This window comes from Myotis daubentonii, chromosome 2 (assembly GCF_963259705.1).
Source record: "Myotis daubentonii chromosome 2, mMyoDau2.1, whole genome shotgun sequence".
Classification (NCBI taxonomy): Eukaryota; Metazoa; Chordata; class Mammalia; order Chiroptera; family Vespertilionidae; genus Myotis; species Myotis daubentonii.
Genome location: NC_081841.1, coordinates 30,222,080 through 30,228,794, shown reverse-complemented (window position 1 = coordinate 30,228,794; position 6,715 = coordinate 30,222,080).

Here is a 6,715-nt window from a genome sequence, read left to right as displayed (position 1 = left end):
AAACATATATTATTTTTAAAATTTATCTTTATTGTTGAGAATATTACAGCTGTCCCTTCCCCAGGCCTTCTCTGCACTATTATCCAGGTCCATGAGTTATGCATATAAGTTCTTTGGCTAATCTCTTCCTGACCCCCCCTTCCCCTTCCCTTGAAATACAGAGTCTGTTGCATGTGTCAGTGTCTCTGGATCTAAAATTATGTATTCTTGAGAAATGGTTATAGTAGTGAGCATCTGTTTTTAATTTCTGCATTTGTCATTGTGATGTGAATTGCACCATGCCTTACTCTTTGTTAATCTAGCAGTGTGTTTTTAAGATCCACCCATATTGCTCTGTGAGCATTACTTCCAGCTGTCCACCTTTATCTTCTAACCACCTTTATCTTCTAACACACCAGTGGTGGACTTCCAAATTGCTGTTAACTTCCTGCCACAACAAGCAACACTGCCATGACAATCCTTGTACATGTTTCCTACTAGACAAATGTGAGAATTTTGGAAGAAAACACCTCCAGGAACAACTGCTAAGTCGTAGGGTATGCATCTATTTATTTGACTAAATCATGCCAGGTTGCTCCTGACTTCCCACCAGAAATGTTTGAGCGTTGCTACACATACACACATGCACACATGTACACACACAAATACACATCTTTACCATAATTTTCTTAAACAAGCTTTTAATTTTTGCTTTTTAAAATAGATGTAACAAAAAATATTAGCTGTTTTAATTCGCATTTCTTTGATTCTATCATATGTTTTTTGTAGGGTTTTGGATTTTCTGTAAATTGTCTGTTTATGTACTTTGCCCATTTTCCTAGTAGGAGTGCTGTCTTCCACTTGACTTAAGCAACTCTTTGTGTCAAACTGTATATGTATAAGATTTACTTCTCCTTTTTTTACAGTTTTTCACTCAAGACCTGTGTAATTTTATCATTCAGCAACCACATGATGATAATTTTAAGAGATCTGCTAAAAGATATGAGCATTATTATTAATTTGTTTTATAAAGAAGTTATATATTATTTCTTTTTTGAAAGATCCATTTGTAGGCAACGTGGCAACATAAATGGCAATGTCTTTGTTAGGATAAGATGCTCCAATTATCAGCAGCTAAAAGAGAAATAAATTTGGCATCTAATCCCACTTTTCTCATAATGAACAGGTAACCAGACTTCACCATATAAAGGAAATGGTGCTGGGTCTTTTCAGGCATCCTCTCTAAAATTAGGTGTTGCTCAAGCTCATCCTTTGGATCCAGCCCCTCATAGATATTTCTAATATCTGCCTTGTGAACTTCAGAATGATAGGGAAAATAGAACAAAATGCGAAAATAACATTTGGCCAGGACTATAGATTAAAGTTGCATGATGTTGAAAAAAGCACTCAAATGTTCAGTTTCCCAATGTGTAAATGAAGAGATAAATCTGGATGATGATTACCATCAATTTCTTAGTAAAAAACTAAAACCAAATTCAAAAGACCTTTGAAACTTTCTCCAAGCTTAGAAGGGCTTGCAGAAGCTTTGAACATGGATTTTTTTAAAGACAGAATGGAGTCAGTTGTTAGGTATACCTGAAGAAAAGTAGAATTTTTTGTAGAAATTAGAACATACAATGGCTAATGAAAATATAACATGGTTGATATATAATCTTTACCTAATAGGCTTGATATATACATAGTAATGGACATTTTAACACATGTGTAGTATTTTTATGTCAGGATTATAAAGCTTATTATATAGGAACTAGAGGCCTGGTGCATGAATTTGTGCACAGGGAGTGGGGCACCATTGGCCAGCTGGGGGGGTGGGGAGGGACTGTGAGAGGTTGGCCGCTGGCCCCAAGGAGGGAGCCAGTCCTGGGCTCCCTTAGGAAAGGGGCCACATCTACTGCCACCCACCCCCAGTTCCGCATCCCAGCCTGGGGCCTGAAGGTCCTGGTGGGGTTGAGAGAGGAGGCGATGGTCACTGGGCCGGGCACGGAAGGAATGGACACCGGCCGCTGTCGGCTCCCTACCACTACATGGTTTCCCAAACCCCCTCCTTCTTCCCTCGTGCCACACCACTACCACGGTGGGCAGGCAGCCCCTGGGGAAGGGAGAGAACGGGAGCCAGACAAACTCTTGTGTGGAGGGCTGACTTTCAATAGATCACAGTGAGGAAGCTGCTCTGCTACGTATGAAACCCCAACCCAGAAGCAGGTCTCTACAAATAGTTTAGCACCAGGGGCCGATGGGGGCCAGCCAGCCAGGGGGAGAGGCCAGGGATGGTTGGCTGTGGGAGCTCACTGACCACTAGGGGGCAGCTCCTGCATTGAGCATCTGCCCCCTGGTGGTCAGTGTGCATCATAGCGACTGGTCAACCGGTTGTCCAGTTGTTCGGTCATAACGGTCGCTTAAGCATATATATAAGAATACATAAAAATTCTTAACTCCCTGAAGATATACATGGACATTTTATGAAAAAATGGTAAGTCTTCAGTCCACACTAGACTTCCCCAAAATGCATTCTATGGAATATTAGTAAGTTTTATTTGAAAGTGGGTCCCATGAATAAATATATTTATTCAGCAAATATTGATTTCCTACCATGTGTCAGGCATTATGTAGGCTCTGAGGATATTTTGATAAACAAGATAAACAAAGTTGCTGACCTGTAGGCATTTGTATTCTCATACAGTTAACCAAACTTTTAAGAAGTTAAAATGGCCCTAGCCGGTTTGGCTTGGTGAATAGAGCATCGGCCTGCGGACTGAAAGGTCCCAGATTCGATTCCAATCAAGGGCATGTACCTTGGTTGCAGGCACATCCCCAGTAGGGGGTGTGCAGGAGGCAGCTGATCGATGTTTCTCTCTCGTCGATGTTTCTAACTATCTCTCTCCTTTCCTCTCTGTAAAAAAATCAATAAAATATATTTTAAAAAAAGAAGTTAAAATGATGATGAGTGCCATGAAGGAAATAAATCTGGGCATGCAGTGAGAAGTAATTAGGAAGGGTTAGTTCTTGAGAGGTGAGGCTTGAAGGATGAAAAGGAGTTAATGATGAGAAGAGCTGAAGGACATACATTTTCAGGCAGAGGGAACCAAGAACAAAGGCCTCATGTAGGAAAGGGCTTGGCATGGAAAAGGCAGAGAAGGGAGCCTCATGGACAAAAAAGTGGTCAGCAAGGAGGAGAGAGGTGGGTGATGAGGTTTGAAAGTAAGGCTTGGGCCAGAGGTCCTAAGGGCTTCTAGGCCACATATGAAGATTTTACTTCAAGCAAATTAAACCTATTGGTATGCCTTAGGAATAAGCAGGGGATCAATTTACATTTTTAAAGCTCATTCTGGAGACTAACAGTGGAAGCAAAGATACAAATTAGGAGGATGTTGCAATATTCCTGTAAGAAAGGTCGGTGCCATAGCAACTGTGATGGTGGGAAGTGGACAGATATTTCTTCGGAGGTCAAACTCAGAGACCTTGCAAATAGATCAGATATGGATGATGAGGGGGAAAAGGAAGAATCAAAAATGACTTTCAGGTGATACTCACCTAATTTTTTTTTTTTTGAGGTAGACTATCTCAGAGCCTTTAATGTATATGAGACTCTCCCAGTGGGGGCTTATGTAACATTTTTGAACTTGTTTGTTTACTGAATCCCAGGCACTTCCTTTTAAACCTTAGAACATCCTTTGTGTCTGCATTTTCAGATTAACATTCACCTCTTGATGCCTTAAAAATTAAAATATTTAGTGCAAAAGGTATCTGTATTTAAAGGAAACTGCAGTAGAGTTTATTTTCTTCCTTCAATGTATTCATCCATTTAATCATCCATCTATCTACTCAACAAATATCTTCTAAACACACATTATGTTCCAGATTCTGTGATGGAGTAACCTAAGTAAATAAAAATAAGATCACTTTCTTTAAGGCATGCATCTTTAAAAAACTATTTTTTGAGAATTAATTTAAAAGAAGGAATTCAGTGATGGGAAGGAAAAATGGAAACAGAGTTAGTAATAAGCCAGTGAAAATGTCTTACAAAATAATTTTACAGAAAGTTAAATAATTTGGAGTAATATAAGGGTATTGCAGTCCCTTAGAAAGAAGGAAGCTGAGATACATATTTGGACCAGTTGGGTAGCCAGGTCAAATTGTTCTTGAGGTTCTGAAGGGTTTGATATGAGGTATTCTCAGGTAGAATGAATACAGTATGACAATGGATATTGGTGGGTGGGTTAGAAGTACATCCTGGACCCAGCTAAGTAAATTAATGCAGCTTAACTCAAATTATCAGTCACATTTTCTGTGAATAGATGTATGCTGGGAGTTCAAGAAAATGCACTGCATGGTGCTATGTAACTATAAACAGCCACAGTCACAGATTTTCTTCTATTTCTTGAAGCTTTGCCATTAGAGATTATGACATTCTGCAAGGATTTCTAGAAATTCTGAAGAGATCAGTTTGACATAAGATTACCACAGCTAGACATGGCTAATTTAATTCCAAACAAACACTGAAGACCCATCTTGAACTTTAGGACTTTGTTATGCTATAGTAATAGTTTGGCAAAAGAGCCCTGATTTTTCTTTATTATTATTTTTTATGCGTTCAGAAGAATTTCAGCTGTTGGATTAAAGATTGCTTATATAAGAATGAGATATAAAAACAAGCACTGAAGTGAATGTGGGAAATACTCATTAAGAATCATTGGGATACTGCTCATGTATCTTTACTAAAAAACATTTAATATTTATGAAAATTTTCTCTTTCTTTACCCTCTCATTCCATGACTGTTTTTGAACTGAAGACTGCATTTGCAGCTTTTAGGGTCACAGATCAGATTCCTAGGGAATAAAAAAACAAACCTGTCCAATTACTAAATCCTACTCACACCATCATTTTTTAAATTTTATTCATATGAGTTGGGAGCATGAACATGGTGCTTGCAAAGTGAAAGCATTTTACATATTAAAAAGTAAGGCTAAAATAGTGCCTAGGGAGAGAAGAACAATGTGATAAGCATTATACTTATGTAATAAAATTATTTCAGGAAAGTGTTGCATTTATAACCTAGATGAGGTTGTTTTTCTCAAGTTAAAATTAACTAAGACACACAGAAAAATTACTTGAAATCCTTACAAACACATTCCTAATTAGTGCTACAAACTATTGGTTATTTAAACTAATGACATTTCTAAATGAACAAATGGTTGAAATATACTTAGGGAATCCCAGGTATTCTAAAAACAAACCCTGTACCGTGTCAGAAATCACATTCAGGGGAATGAATGTGTGTGTGGTATCTTCTGATTTCCCTTCCGGATTCACTAACTTCTCCTCACCACGCTGTGACTGGCCTTGGGAGGCTCCTGTGCATGGACTGAATTAATGGACCCTCCTGCCTCTACTCTTTTATTGGATTTGCCAGTGGGGCGCTCTGGCAGAAGCCGGAGGAGGAAGAACATTTATGACCTTGGGTTTTTGGCTAAGGCAGTGGTTCTCAACCTGTGGGTCACGACCCCTTTGGGGGTCGAACGACCCTTTCACAGGGGTCGCCTAAGACCATCGGAAAACACATATATAATTACATATTGTTTTTGTGATTAATCACTATGCTTTAATTATGTTCAATTTGTAACAATGAAATTGGGGGTCACCACAACATGAGGAACTGTATTAAAGGGTCGCAGCATTAGGAAGGTTGAGAACCACTGGGCTAAGGGGTGGTCTCCTCAGGCCAGCAGTACCCCTCCACAGAAGGTTTTAGTGGCCACTCCCTAATCTTGTACTAAAGATGTGAACTGCTCTTATGTTATTCCACTGTCCCTTGTCTTCCCAGATCTTTGTAGATAATCTCTTCATTATACCTTCTTTCAACTATCCGATTGGTCTTTGCATCTGTTTCCTATTGGGATGTATTCATTAAATTTGGAAGGCAAATCTTGTCCCTGAAGGCTCCTTAAGGGATCTGTATGCCCATGTGGCATATAATAAGGCATCAAGAATGAGTTCTCAGGGAAATATAGTGTGGGACTTATATTCTTATCATGTTCCAGACACTGTGAAAGATATCTACAATGCAAAGCTGTACCTCTAATTCTGAGGCATTTGTAAAGAAGAATTTCTGAAAGGCAGAGAGTTTGGTTGGAATGAGGATTGATGCACCCAGAAACTTTCTCTTATCTTTGGAAAACACTGTGTGTGAAGCTCTGGCCAACCTGAGCCTGATGGAAACTCTCTTCTCTTGAACATTTGTTTATTCACCAACCGTTTATTGCTCATATAACATATGTGAAACATCATGGTAGGAGTGCATTTAATGCATATTTAACAAATAAAACAAATATCAAAGAAGCTCTATAATTGAACTTTGCCCAATGTCACAAAAGTAGTAATTGCTAGAATCAGAACATGAACTTAGATATTCTGACTCAACGTTTCATAGATTTCCACTACATTGTACTAGTAGATGAATGAAACAAAAATTTCATAAGGGAAACAGACAAATACATATATCTAATATTGAAATTAAGGTTGAAATCAAGGCAGAATTAGAGATAAAATGTGTTCACATTTAGGAAATGTAGGGAGCACTTCTGGTGAAGCTTCTGCTAGGCTTCTTGGGAAAGATGGTTAAGTCCAGTTTAACTGTCTTAGATCCATGGAAGAGGTGGGGGCATTCAGATCACAGATGACCTGGGAATGCTAAGCCAGGGAATTTGAAATGTAGCC